Source organism: Protopterus annectens, chromosome 5.part0 (genome assembly GCF_019279795.1).
Source record: "Protopterus annectens isolate FY-2018-M chromosome 5.part0, PAN1.0, whole genome shotgun sequence".
Taxonomy (NCBI): Eukaryota; Metazoa; Chordata; order Ceratodontiformes; family Protopteridae; genus Protopterus; species Protopterus annectens.
The window spans coordinates 1,207,399,097-1,207,414,918 of NC_056735.1; positions in this window are offsets into that span (position 1 = coordinate 1,207,399,097).

The following is a 15,822-nucleotide window of genomic DNA, read 5'->3' on the forward strand; positions in this document are numbered from 1 at the left end:
GTATTTTAAGTGTGCAAGAGTTTCATTTTTGCATGGACCCTTGCCTCAAACAAGCTGGCCTCCAAGCATGTAGCTAGTAGTTTTGAAATTATACACGACCTTGCATACCGTGCAACACCCCAACTCAAAAGTCCATCATTGCTGATATCATAGCTTTTCAGTATGCAGAATAGAAAAGAAAACCTTCTCAATGCTACCAAAAAAGCTAGTCAAACATTCTGAATATTCTGGAAAAAAATGATTCTCTATTTAACAAACTATCACTTAATAAATTCATGGTAAATGTGTTTTTTGCGCAAAATACATAAATGATTCTTACAGACACACACACACATACCCTACCTCCCTCTTACAAACACACACACACACACACACACACACACACACACACACACACACACACACACACACACACACCTACCTTTACCTACCTACTTCTTAGATACATGCATACCATGCATACGCATGCTTACCTACCTACTTCTTACATACACACACCCCTACCTATTTCTCACACACACACACACACACACAGAGACACACACACACACACACACACACACACACACACACACACACACACACACACACACACACACACACACACACACACACACACACACACACACACACACACCCCTCTTAAACTCTTAAACACTTAAGCACACACACGCACACACCTACATCTTACTTGTACCTTCGTACGCAGTCCAAACATCTTCTGGAATTCAAATTCCACACGGGAGTGGAAGATGAAGACATAAACCATTGGTCACACAGACGCAGAACTGTCTGTGTGAGTGGATTCAAAGGGCATTCTTAAAAAGAAGAATGCTTTTAAAAATATATATTTTTTTATTGAAAAGAAAATTAATCTCCTGGCCAGCCTGCCTGTGGGCACCCTTGTCTGGGACTATACTACACTCAGGCCCATGTTAGAAACATCTGTGTATACTATGACGTGTTTAGTAAAATGAGGTCACTGGTATGGGTTTAGAGCACAAGATGTTTTTTAAGTGTTGAAAGGTTTCTATAAATACTACATGATACCACAGCAACGTCAGACTCTATATTTATTTTAAAGCTTATGGTGGTTCCATATATTCGTAGTCTGAAAAAATGCTGTCTGAACACTTTCCTCAATTTTATCATGTTTTTAAGTGAATTTGACATTTTCTTTGTGTTTTACCTCATCTTCATCCTTTGCAGCAGCTATAGTAACGTTTTGTCTCTTTACTAGTTTAGCTTCCCTAACAATCTGAACTGCATTTTTCAAAGGTAAATTCACTTCTAGCCGTAACTTTTGAGACACTTCAGTTTTAGCCAGCAAAATCCCTTTTGCCTTGGCTTTTTTCCTCATGGAGCTAAACCTTTCTGATTTAGACACTGTCCCATTGATAATGGTATCATCGGATGTCAGTATGGAAGGCAGTCTTGCAGGCAGAGCTGCATGATAATGTGGAAGTCCAGAAGAGTGATTAATTCAAATTAGCTTCATAGTATCTGTCAGAATGTCAGTGGCTCCTATGGGATTCATAGAATCATTCCTCTGAGTAAAATTTCACGCTAGGAGGAAAAAGTGACTACCATAAAAACATGGACATTGGCCATTCATTCCTATGTGTGTACTTGTGGTATGGGTACATTCATTGAAGATGTATGGATATCTGGTGTATTAGTATGTGAGTGTGTGAGATAGGGTGAGATTGTTTGTTATGAGTTGATGTGGAAATGCCAGGGATGGACATTGTGATAATGGTGTGTGTGTATGTGCGCACGCGTGCACAGGGAGGTGCCTTTGGTACCAAGATGCATGTACCACTATGGAGAACACTAGAGAGGTCAGGTCTGCCACAAAAAAAATGTGTGATTCTGAGGCACAGTAATGAGCCTATAATGCATCCTTTTGTCTTGCTCATTGTGTCCATATCTGTCTCTGACTCGTGGTTTCTTATCATTGTACTAGCTGACCAAGCTGCCCTGGGCAATAAGCATGAGCAGTGAGTCTGACTCTGAATCCTATGGTTTGTGAAGATAAACAATTTTGGAGGGTTGAATTTTATTTTATTTGATTAGTTTTCAATTATTTTTGGGCTTTTTGGGTGAAAAATAGTACAATTACTGCATGTTGCTGTGAACTGATAACTTTCTGTTAAAAACAGCTTGTGCTGAGCTCAGTGATATTTCCTTTGCTATTTGGTGCAGTTTCAGGCTCAACATGTGTATTTGTGTACTGTTTTTAAAATTAATTTTTTAAGTAAAATTATTCTATGTCTGACACTATGGACTGGCACCAAGCAACATCACCAGGTAATGAACTGTGCTGAGACAGAATGGGATTAGACTCAATATTTCAAGGTAATGACACAGTTTTCATTGCACACAATATGGCAGTGCACGCAGAGTGCTGTTGCATCACCATTTCTTCTTCTTTTTCTGCTTCTCAAGTAACTGAAATGCTACATACAGTTTGAGTTCCCAGAATTACTGAACATACAAGCATATTTTCACATATACATGAATACACACATTAGAAATTTGTGCTTAAAACTGCTATCATCATAACTTATTTTACTGTTTTTTTACTCTTACCATGTTCCTCTGGATATAACCATAAACATACCTTCTGCTGACACCTATAACTGTGTACTACACCTTGAATTCTCCTTAAAGAGGTAGCTGGTTTACATACAGCCAAAACAAACAGTGAGTAGTAGTGATTCACTTCTAATGGCAGCACAGATTCAAACATGTCACTAGTGAAAACCACTACACTATGTTACAATATTTATTTATATAGTGGTCTGGACTATTTTGATAGGATTTCTTTACATTCAGATAGTCTAAAGTCTTACTGGCAGGACATGCTCCAAAAAATTCTAGTAGCTTTGAAGAGTGGAACTGAGAAGGAGTTAAACGGCAGGGACTCTATGGGTCTGATTTTGAAACAGATTGAGACATGCTAAATAGCACAGTTACTGTTTTGCAACCAGGCAAGATTAAAATATCTTAAAAAAAGCTAGAAAGAAAGCATTATATACTTTGCTCTAATGAAAAAGCAGTGTCTACCACACCAGCAACAGAGCACTTTTCTGTGTTTTAACACTAATCAGTGTTGTTTTTTCCTAATTTTGATGAGGAAAATTGCAATCTGTGCACTTTTAATTCAACAATGTAAAACAAAATTTTATGAGACTTTCATTTGGCATTAAATTATAGGCGAACTGTTCCAGAGAGAGACTTTGCATAATCAAGGGGTTTGATGGTACTGTTAAAGCTGAAGACATTGTAACACAGGGACAAACCAAAGCAGGGTAGCTAGATGTACTACAGACCCTGGGAATTATCGCTTCATTAGCCTGATGAGTCTGATATGTAAAGCTATGGAGCACATCATCATTGACCTGATTGACAAAGATATAAGAAATCTCCATATTCTACACCCCGCACAATTTGGCTTTGTGAAATGGAGATCATGCCTGCTCAACCTGGTTGACTTCTTTGAGTCAGTCACCAGAGCTGTGGATGAAGGTAAGGCAGTGCAAACAGCCTACCTCGATCTGGCCAAGGCCTTTGATACCATTCCTCACTTGGGAATTATTGATAAACTCACCAAACTATGTATCAACCCTATATCACTAGGTGGGTTGTGAACTGGCTGACAGATAGAACCCACAGTGTGAAAGTAGCTGACTCCAAGTCAGACTGCCGACCAGTCACGAGTGGAGACCCACAGGGATCGGTCCTAGGTCCTCTCCTGTTCGCACTCTACTTCTCAGAAGTCCAGGCCAACACAAAAGTACTCTGGCTGACCAAGTACACAGACGACTGCAAGCTGGGAGCCATTATTAACTTCCCAAGTGATGCAGACATCCTACCGAAAGCACTCACTTAGACCAATGACTGGTGTTGAAACCATGGCCTTAAGATTAATGCCAAAAAATATGTCACCCCCTTGGTAAACCTCACTTCCCACTAAGTACCACATCAATGGGAGCCTACTAAACACTGATGGTGTTATAAGAGATCTGGGGACGCAGGTTGACAGCAACCTCTCCATCAACCACCACATTGTCATTGTTGTCAGAAAGTCCTTCTGTGTGGCACATCTCATTACCAAGGGTTTTGCATCCAGGAAGAAAGAGGTCATCGTCTCTCTATACTCTTCCCTCATTAGACCAGTCATTGAGTATAATGCCCCATTTGGCATGTACCTCACTAGACACCTGCAACAGCTGGAGAGGCCACAGAAGTACCTCACAAAGAGGATCCTAAGCATTAAGTACATGTCTTACATGTAGAAACTCAAAAGACTCCAGCTATTCTCTGTCTCACATTGCCTACTTAGAGGCGATCTTTGTTTGACTTACAAAAAGCATTGTCTGACCCAGCTCTGTTAGAAATGCTACATCTAAAGAAATCCCAGTTCCTCCACATCACACGCTCCAGAGACCTCAAATTCATTACCACAATCAATAGAACATGTTGGAAGGACAGGTTCCTCACCCAGAGACTGCCCATGCTCTGGAATAGACTTCCCATACATGTCAAGCAGAGCATCCCACTGTCCCTCTTCAAGAGAAATCTTGATGAGTGGATGGGTAACAGAAAGTTCACCCCGGGGATCACACCAGTGGGATCTACTTGATAGAGGCACTGGGAACTAACATCGGGCAGCACGATGCCAGGGTACCTCTATGGGCTAGAGTTGTAAAGGCTCCAGGGCCTAGTACACACCTATGAACCTACATAAAATTGGGTTATGAAGAGAATGAGAAGAAGCAACCTCAACCTGAACAAAAATAAGAGTCAGACAATGAGGAAGTTAGAGGAGCAGCAGCACAAAACACCTCCTCCAAATAATAAGTGTAATATAGTAAGCATGCTCTCATCAGACCAAATAATAAGTGTAATATAGTAAGCATGCTCTCATCAGACCAAATAATAAGTGTAATATAGTAAACATGCTCTCATCAGACCAAAAAATAAGTGTAATATAGTAAGCATGCTCTCATCAGACCAAATAATAAGTGTAATATAGTAAGCATGCTCTTATCAGACCAAATAATAAGTGTAATATAGTAAGCATGCTCTCATCAGACCAAATAATAAGTGTAATATAGTAAGCATGCTCTCATCAGACCAAATAATAAGTGTAATATAATAAGCATGCTCTCATCAGACCAAATAATAAGTGTAATATAGTAAGCATGCTCTCATCAGACCAAATAATAAGTGTAATATAGTAAGCATGCTCTCATCAGATCAAATAATAAGTGTAATATAGTAAGCATGCTCTCATCAGACCAAATAATAAGTGTAATATAGTAAGCATGCTCTCACCAGACCAAATAATAAGTGTAATATAGTAAGCATGCTCTCATCAGACCAAATAATAAGTGTAATATAGTAAGCATGCTCTCATCAGACCAAATAATAAGTGTAATATAGTAAGCATGCTCTCATCAGACCAAATAATAAGTGTAATATAATAAGCATGCTCTCATCAGACCAAATAATAAGTGTAATATAATAAGCATGCTCTCATCAGACCAAATAATAAGTGTAATATAGTAAGCATGCTCTCATCAGACCAAATAATAAGTGTAATATAGTAAGCATGCTCTCATCAGACCAAATAATAAGTGTAATATAGTAAGCATGCTCTCATCAGACCAAATAATAAGTGTAATATAGTAAGCATGCTCTCATCAGACCAAATAATAAGTGTAATATAGTAAGCATGCTCTCATCAGACCAAATAATAAGTGTAATATAATAAGCATGCTCTCATCAGACCAAATAATAAGTGTATTATAATAAGTATGCTCTAATCAGACCAAATAATAAGCGTAATATAGTAAGCATGCTCTCATCAGACCAAATAATAAGTGTAATATAATAAGTATGCTCTCATCAGACCAAATAATAAGTGTAATATACTAAGCATGCTCTCATCAGACCAAATAATAAGTGTAATATACTAAGCATGCTCTCATCAGACCAAATAATAAGCGTAATATAGTAAGCATGCTCTAATCAGACCAAATAATAAGTGTAATATAATAAGTATGCTCTCATCAGACCAAATAATAAGTGTAATATACTAAGCATGCTCTCATCAGACCAAATAATAAGTGTAATATAGTAAGCATGCTCTCATCAGACCAAATAATAAGTGTAATATAGTAAGCATGCTCTCATCAGACGAAAAAATAAGTGTAATATAGTAAGCATGCTCTCATCAGACCAAATAATAAGTGTAATATAGTAAGCATGCTCTCATCAGACCAAATAATAAGTGTAATATAATAAGTATGCTCTCATCAGACAAAATAATAAGCGTAATATAATAAGTATGCTCTCATCAGACCAAATAATAAGTGTAATATAATAATTATGCTCTCATCAGACCAAATAATAAGTGTAACATAGTAAGCATGCTCTCATCAGACCAAATAATAAGCGTAATATAATAAGTATGCTCTCATCAGACCAAATAATAAGCATAATATAGTAAGCATGCTCTCATCAGACCAAATAATAAGTGTAATATACTAAGCATGCTCTCATCAGACCAAATAATAAGCGTAATATAATAAGTATGCTCTCATCAGACCAAATAATAAGTGTAATATAGTAAGCATGCTCTCATCAGACCAAATAATAAGTGTAATATAATAAGCATGCTCTCATCAGACCAAATAATAAGTGTAATACAGTAAGCATGCTCTCATCAGACCAAATAATAAGTGTAATATAGTAAGCATGCTCTCATCAGACCAAATAATAAGTGTAATATAGTAAGCATGCTCTCATCAGACCAAATAATAAGTGTAATATAATAAGTATGCTCTCATCAGACCAAATAATAAGTGTATTATAATAAGTATGCTCTAATCAGACCAAATAATAAGCGTAATATAGTAAGCATGCTCTCATCAGACCAAATAATAAGTGTAATATAATAAGTATGCTCTCATCAGACCAAATAATAAGTGTAATATACTAAGCATGCTCTCATCAGACCAAATAATAAGTGTAATATAGTAAGCATGCTCTCATCAGACCAAATAATAAGTGTAATATAGTAAGCATGCTCTATTCAGACCAAATAATAAGTGTAATATAATAAGTATGCTCTCATCAGACCAAATAATAAGTGTAATATACTAAGCATGCTCTCATCAGACCAAATAATAAGTGTAATATAGTAAGCATGCTCTCATCAGACCAAATAATAAGTGTAATATAGTAAGCATGCTCTCATCAGACCAAATAATAAGTGTAATATAGTAAGCATGCTCTCATCAGACCAAATAATAAGTGTAATATAGTAAGCATGCTCTCATCAGACCAAATAATAAGTGTAATATAATAAGTATGCTCTCATCAGACCAAATAATAAGCGTAATATAATAAGTATGCTCTCATCAGACCAAATAATAAGTGTAATATAATAATTATGCTCTCATCAGACCAAATAATAAGTGTAATATAGTAAGCATGCTCTCATCAGACCAAATAATAAGCGTAATATAATAAGTATGCTCTCATCAGACCAAATAATAAGCATAATATAGTAAGCATGCTCTCATCAGACCAAATAATAAGTGTAATATACTAAGCATGCTCTCATCAGACCAAATAATAAGCGTAATATAATAAGTATGCTCTCATCAGACCAAATAATAAGTGTAATATAGTAAGCATGCTCTCATCAGACCAAATAATAAGTGTAATATAATAAGCATGCTCTCATCAGACCAAATAATAAGTGTAATATACTAAGCATGCTCTCATCAGACCAAATAATAAGTGTAATATAGTAAGCATGCTCTCATCAGACCAAATAAGTGTAATATAATAAGCATGCTCTCATCAGACCAAATAATAAGTGTAATATAGTAAGCATGCTCTCATCAGACCAAATAATACGTGTAATATAGTAATCATGCTCTCATCAGACCAAATAATAAGTGTAATATACTAAGCATGCTCTCATCAGACCAAATAATAAGTGTAATATAGTAAGCATGCTCTCATCAGACCAAATAATAAGTGTAATATAGTAAGCATGCTCTCATCAGACCAAATAATAAGTGTAATATAGTAAGCATGCTCTCATCAGACCAAATAATAAGTGTAATATAATAAGTATGCTCTCATCAGACCAAATAATAAGTGTAATATAGTAAGCATGCTCTCATCAGACCAAATAATAAGTGTAATATAGTAAGCATGCTCTCATCAGACCAAATAATAAGTGTAATATAGTAAGCATGCTCTCATCAGACCAAATAATAAGTGTAATATAGTAAGCATGCTCTCATCAGACCAAATAATAAGTGTAATATAGTAGGCATGCTCTCATCAGACCAAATAAGAAATGTAATATAGTAAGCATGCTCTCATCAGACCAAATAAGAAGTGTAATATAATAAGCATGCTCTCATCAGACCAAATAATAAGTGTAATTTATTTATTTATTTATTTTATTTTATTTTACATTTGTTTACCGGGCTAGTCTAGCTGGATACATGTCCATTTTCAGTAGAGGCCCGGGGAGAAAAGCTCCATGAGGAAGAGAAGGTACAATTCATAAGGTACAATTCATACAATTCATACAGATGAAAACATTATAAAGACAAAGACAATAAAAATAACAATTGGCTTTACATACAGTTAAAATTGAGAATAAAAATAAACATTTGGCTTTGCATACTGTAACAAACAGGCACAGAACTTAAGTAAAATAGTCTCACATGTTTCAATTGTACAGCCTAGAGGGAAGAGGTTAAATTCTGGGGTGATAATGGCTCGGACTTTTTTGTCAGTCAGGTTTGGTACAGGGGCATAGCCAGTGGGACTTGAGGAATTCTTTGAGGCGTTTTTTGAATTGATTAAGCGAGGTCATAAGTCTTAGGCTGGTTGGGAGGGAGTTCCATAGCCTACCAATGGAGTTGGCATAGAGGGCATCACCTCCAGAGTTGTTGGATTTGATGGTTTGTACCTGGGCACTTTTAGAAGATCTGAGGCAGTTTAGGTTGGAGTAGGGGGTAAGTATTTTACTCAGTGAGGGGGTTTTGTCTGGTTGGTTAATTATCTTAAATGCCTCAGTAAGTTGGTTGATTTTGAGAATGTTGGACAGTTCTAACCATTCAAGTGCCTTTAGGTTTAGGCAGTGGTGGGTTCGATAAGGCATCCCTGTTATGAATCTGGCTATGTGGTTATAAGCTGTAGAGAGTTTATTTAGCTCACTCTTGTTGAGGAATGAAAATATAGGGGAGGCATATAGGAGGGTGGAGAGGAGATGGGTGCGAGCTATAGTTAGTTTGGAGTGTGGGGTTAAGAAGTTTTTTATTCTATACATGGAGCCGAGCTTCTTGTTAACAGAATTAATGGTTAGGCTGATGTGCATATCAAATTTGAGCTTGTGGTCAATGGTCACACCGAGTAGTTTGGTGTAGGAGACAGGCTCTATGATGGTGCCATTGGTGGAAACCACGTGGAAGGTAGGGTTATTGGCGTTTGGAGGTTCTTTACCTTGGCAGGTAGATACAGAGGGAAACAATAGCAGTAACTTGGTTTTAGTAGGATTTAGTAAAAGTTTTAATTTGGAGAACCATTTTTCGACTATGGTAAAGCAATTCTGGGTTGTAGCTTGGAGTTTGGTGAGAGAGATGTCAGAGCAGATCAGGGTGGAGTCATCTGCATATTGAATGCAGGAGGCTTTAGGGATGACTGAGTGAAGATCATTTATGAAGACAGAGAAGAGTAGGGGACCAAGTATAGAGCCCTGGGGAACACCAATGTTATTTGGGAGTAGGTCAGATAGCTTGGTTTGCCACTGGACGGCTTGTTTTCTACCTGTGAGGTAAGCATTAAACCAACTAATAGTGAGGTTACTAAGATGTAGGGTTTCCAAGGTGTGGAGCAGGAGCTGGTGATTGACCATGTCAAAGGCTTTTGATAGGTCAAGAAAGAGAGTGGAGGATATTAGTTTATTATTGCGATTGTTGTTGACTGAGTCAACAAAAGAGAGAAGGGCAGTGGTTGTGCTATGATGGGGGCGAAAACCATGCTGGGTGTGGGACAATAGACAATTAAGGGTGAGGTAGTTTATGAGCTGTTTGTGAACACACCATTCCATAATTTTGGCTAGTGGAGACAGTATTGCAATGGGTCTGTAGTTGGATGTGTCCGTGGAGGTCCCCCCTTTGTGAAGAGGGATGATATAGGAGATTTTCCAAATAGAGGGAATGGTAGCTTCAGCTATGGTTCTGTTAATCAAGATTGATATGGGATAGGCTATGGCATCTGATGCAATTTGTAAGTAATCTGCTGGGAGTTGGTCCGCCGCCAGGGTGGTTGGTTTGAGCTTTTTCAGAAGGGTACGTATATAGGAGGTGGATATTGGCTGTAGGTTAAAAGGGGGGTGATCTGGGTCATTAGTTAGGGGTACCGTTGGGGGAGTAGTGGAAAGTTGACTGGCTAGGGACTGAATAGTCTCTGTAAAAAAAAGAGTTAAAGGTGTTGGCTATTTCTTCTGGATCTTTCCCAATGAGTTTCTCAGGGGTGGGGGTGGTGGATTTGCCAGGATGGAGGAGATTATTGAATCCAGCCCAAAATTTCTTTGGGTTATGCTGATGTTTATCCTGGAGGTGACAGAAATATTGTTTATTATCTATAGTAATGGCAGTTTTTGTTGAGTTTCTAAGCTGTTGAAACTTAATGCGATCTAGGGGAGTTTTGGTAGCTCTCCATTTGCTCCAGGCTTGGTCCCGGAGTTTTATTTTAGTTTTGGTATCTCCTGTTAACCAAGGTGCAATTTGTTCCTTGGTTCTGATAAGTCGCTTTGGGGCGTGGGAGTCAAGTATCTTAAGGAAAGTGTCGTTAAAATATGACACACTCTCATCTAGGGATAAAGTTTTTAGGATGGACCAATTACAAGATTTGAGTTCTGCAAGAAATTGGTTAGGGACAAATTTCTTGTTGTTTCTAATTAGTCTGGTTGGGGGGGGGTTAGTGGATGGGCATCTGAGTTTTCTGATATAAGTAATAAGGTGGTCACTAAGGTCATTGGGAAGGGTCCCTGCGGTATAGTTATTTGTACCCTTGTTGGTAAGAATCCAGTCAATAATACTCTCTTTTTGTTGAGCGTTTCCTATTCTAGTGGGAGATAGAATATTTTGGGAAAAACCATGTAGGTTGATAGGGTGGGGATTTATGTGTTTGGAGTGAAGGGACCAGTCAATGTTGAAGTCTCCTAGTACTATGGTTTCTTGAGGGAAATTGGTGGCTAACCAGCTAAGGGTTTGCTCTAGGTTTTCTAAGTTCTTTCCTGGTGGTATATAGATTACCACAAGATTAATACTTTTTTGACTGTTTAAGCATAACTTTAGGGCAATTAGTTCTAGGTTAGAGACCTTAGGGGGTTGGAGTGGATTCCTTATGACATTCAATGAATTCTTAAACATGACAGCTGTTCCCCCACCCTTTTTAGTTATCCGGTCAGCCCTAAGGATATTATACCCAGGTGGGATAATTTCTTCATCCTTAGTGCCTGGTTTGAGCCATGTTTCCGATAGGCACATAATGTCAGGGGAGTGGGTAGCTAGCAACGCATGTAAGCTGTGAACTTTGTTATTAATGCTTCTTAGATTGAGGTGAAATATAAGGAGGGAGCCAGCAGAACTTCCGGCAGAATTCAAGGGTATAGAGTCTCGGGTGGTGTTAGGACCTGGGTTGGGGTGGATATCGCCATGCTTGGTGATACATTTTTTCAGGTGATCTAGCAGTCTTTGGAGTTTAAATAGTAATTTAAGGTTAGTTTTAGTTGTGGTTGCCTTGGGGTGGTAGAGGGTGGGATGGACTATCTTTGAGCCTAGGGTATTAGGGGAGTAGAGAGAGGGAGAGATAAGATTGGAGGGATAGTTTGAATGTGAGGAGGTATGTCTTTTGGGGAGGGGAATACCTGAGAGTGCATGAGTTTCATATCTAGTTAAAAGATAAGGAAAAAGAAGGAGTGGTACTATAAAGGGGATGACCGAGTATGTGTTTTTATCCATGGTATAGTGGTAGGACAAGGAGAATATCCTTGGTAGTATAGAGAGTCAGAAAAGTGGGAGGGGAAAGTGACAGAGTGGGAGACAGTTGTAATTGGTGGAATGGAACTTGGGATGGGCTAGACGACCTAATAAAAGTAGAGGTAGTGGGGGCGGGTGGGATAAGGGGGCAGGGTAGGGAGCGGAGCGAGCCCGAGCGTAGCGAGGGCGAAGCGGAGCGGGGATTACACCACAAGGACTTAGCAGGGTCTTAAAAATAACTGGTTTTAGGTGCAGTAGTCAATTATTTAAAGTAAATGCTTGCCTATTTCCTGGATTTACTCCTTGACAATGTATTTACAGAGGCTGATTTTTGGTGAGGTACTGTCTGATTCCTGCCTACGGAGCGCTTCCTGATGAGGAAATATGAAGCAAGGATTATTTTTTACCCTAAAACTCTTTGGGTGTTCAACATCTAGTGTTAGTTATTTATTAGAAGTTGGTATGTGCATTCGCACTAGGAGGGAGTCCGTCAGATCAGCGTAGGTAGCCTGGGTGCCACGCGGTGAGCAGTTAGCATGGGGGGCTATCTATGATGGAAATAAGGGAGAGACAGTGGTTTTAATATCATAGTAAGTGACGTTCTAAGGCTAGTGAGACCCATACATTTCCCAAAGCTATAGCCTTTTACAAAAATAGTCAGCAAGCAAGTGTAACAGTAGCCAAGCACCCTCAAACAACAAGTAACAGCACAGTAAAGGTGTTATGAGTACTAGGGTATCCTATTAGTAGTCAAAGGCACCAACCAATATTGTTCAGCAAACATTAGCTGTGAATAACGACGACGCCAACAGTACATTCATATCTGCTAAATTTCCATAAAAGTCTAATAGTCAGTTACGTTAAGTAGACCCTGTTTGTTTTGCAGAGAGAAAGCAGTAATACAGTTGTTCTATTTTAAAACCACTTTGACTCAAGTTCTACGACGCTATGCAGCGCCAACAGTACATTCAGACCCTGAGGTATTTCCGTGAATGTCTAGTCGACAGTCACACTGAAAAAATCTCAATAACAAGACAATTTATGAAATAGCAGTAAATCAGTGTTTCCTTTGAAGTAGATTAGCAAAAACAGAGCAGTAATGCAGTTGTTCTGTTTGAAGTACAATTTGACTAAAGTTCAACGACGCTATGCAGTGCCAACCGTACATTTAGACATTTTAGCATTTCTGTGAAAGTCTAGTAAACAGTCACGCTGAGCACAACTCTAAACAAGATAATAGCATAAAGTAACAGTAAATCAGTTTTTCTGTGAAAGAAATTTACATGTACCTAGTGGCAGGGAGACGCGACCGGGCAGGAGGACAGGACAGTACCTGTTGCATTCAGTTGTGGAGGAAAAGAAAAAAAATGGCGGAAAACTGCTGGGGTGTAATATAACTTCACTGACGTCAGGGATTACACCACAAGGACTTAGCAGGGTCTTAAAGGTAACTGGTTTTAGGTGCAGTAGTCAATTATTTAAAGTAAATGCTTGCCTATTTCCTGGATTTACTCCTTGGCAATGTATTTACAGAGGCTGATTTTTGGTGAGGTACTGTCTGATTCCTGCCTACGGAGCGCTTCCTGACTAGGAAATATGAAGCAAGGATTATTTTTTACCCTAAAACTCTTTGGGTGTTCAACATCTAGTGTTAGTTATTTATTAGAAGATGGTATGTGCATTCGCACTAGGAGGGAGTCCGTCAGATCAGCGTAGGTAGCCTGGGTGCCACGCGGTGAGCAGTTAGCATGGGGGGCTATCTAGGATGGAAATAAGGGAGAGAGACAGTGGTTTTAATATCATAGTAAGTGACGTTCTAAGGCTAGTGAGACCCATACATTTCCCAAAGCTATAGCCTTTTACAAAAATAGTCAGCAAGCAAGTGTAACAGTAGCCAAGCACCCTCAAACAACAAGTAACAGCACAGTAAAGGTGTTATGAGTACTAGGGTATCCTATTAGTAGTCAAAGGCACCAACCAATATTGTTCAGCAAACATTAGCTGTGAATAACGACGATGCCAACAGTACATTCATATCTGCTAAATTTCCATAAAAGTCTAATAGTCAGTTACGTTAAGTAGACCCTGTTTGTTTTGCAGAGAGAAAGCAGTAATACAGTTGTTCTATTTTAAAACCACTTTGACTCAAGTTCTACGACGCTATGCAGTGCCAACAGTACATTCAGACCCTGAGGTATTTCCGTGAATGTCTAGTCGACAGTCACGCTGAAAAAATCTCAATAACAAGACAATTTATGAAATAGCAGTAAATCAGTGTTTCCTTTGAAGTAGATTAGCAAAAACAGAGCAGTAATGCAGTTGTTCTGTTTGAAGTACAATTTGACTAAAGTTCAACGACGCTATGCAGCGCCAACCGTACATTTAGACATTTTAGCATTAATGTGAAAGTCTAGTAAACAGTCACACTGAGCACAACTCTAAACAAGATAATAGCATAAAGTAACAGTAAATCAGTTTTTTCTTTGAAAGAAATTAACATGTACCTAGTGGCAGGGAGACGCGACCGGGCAGGAGGACAGGACAGTACCTGTTGCATTCAGTTGTGGAGGAAAAGAAAAAAAATGGCGGAAAACTGCTGGGGTGTAATATAACTTCGCTGACGTCAGGGATTACACCACAAGGACTTAGCAGGGTCTTAAAGGTAACTGGTTTTAGGTGCAGTAGTCAATTATTTAAAGTAAATGCTTGCCTATTTCCTGGATTTACTCCTTGGCAATGTATTTACAGAGGATGATTTTTGGTGAGGTACTGTCTGATTCCTGCCTACGGAGCGCTTCCTGACTAGGAAATATGAAGCAAGGATTATATTTTACCCTAAAACTCTTTGGGTGTTCAACATCTAGTGTTAGTTATTTATTAGAAGTTGGTATGTGCATTCGCACTAGGAGGGAGTCCGTCAGATCAGCGTAGGTAGCCTGGGTGCCACGCGGTGAGCAGTTAGCATGGGGGGCTATCTAGGATGGAAATAAGGGAGAGAGACAGTGGTTTTAATATCATAGTAAGTGACGTTCTAAGGCTAGTGAGACCCATACATTTCCCAAAGCTATAGCCTTTACAAAAATAGTCAGCAAGCAAGTGTAACAGTAGCCAAGCACCCTCAAACAACAAGTAACAGCACAGTAAAGGTGTTATGAGTACTAGGGTATCCTATTAGTAGTCAAAGGCACCAACCAATATTGTTCAGCAAACATTAGCTGTGAATAACGACGACGCCAACAGTACATTCATATCTGCTAAATTTCCATAAAAGTCTAATAGTCAGTTACGTTAAGTAGACCCTGTTTGTTTTGCAGAGAGAAAGCAGTAATACAGTTGTTCTATTTTAAAACCACCTTGACTCAAGTTCTACAATGCTATGCAGCGCCAACAGTACATTCAGACCCTGAGGTATTTCTGTGAATGTCTAGTCGACAGTCACGCTGAAAAAATCTCAATAACAAGACAATTTATGAAATAGCAGTAAATCAGTGTTTCCTTTGAAGTAGATTAGCAAAAACAGAACAGTAATGCAGTTGTTCTGTTTGAAGTACAATTTGACTAAAGTTCAACGACGCTTGGCAGCGCCAACCGTACATTTAGACATTTTAGCATTTCTGTGAAAGTCTAGTAAACAGTCACGCTGAGCACAACTCTAAACAAGATAATAGCATAAAGTAACAGTAAATCAGTTTTTTCTTTGAAAGAAATTAACATGTACCTAGTGGCAGGGAGA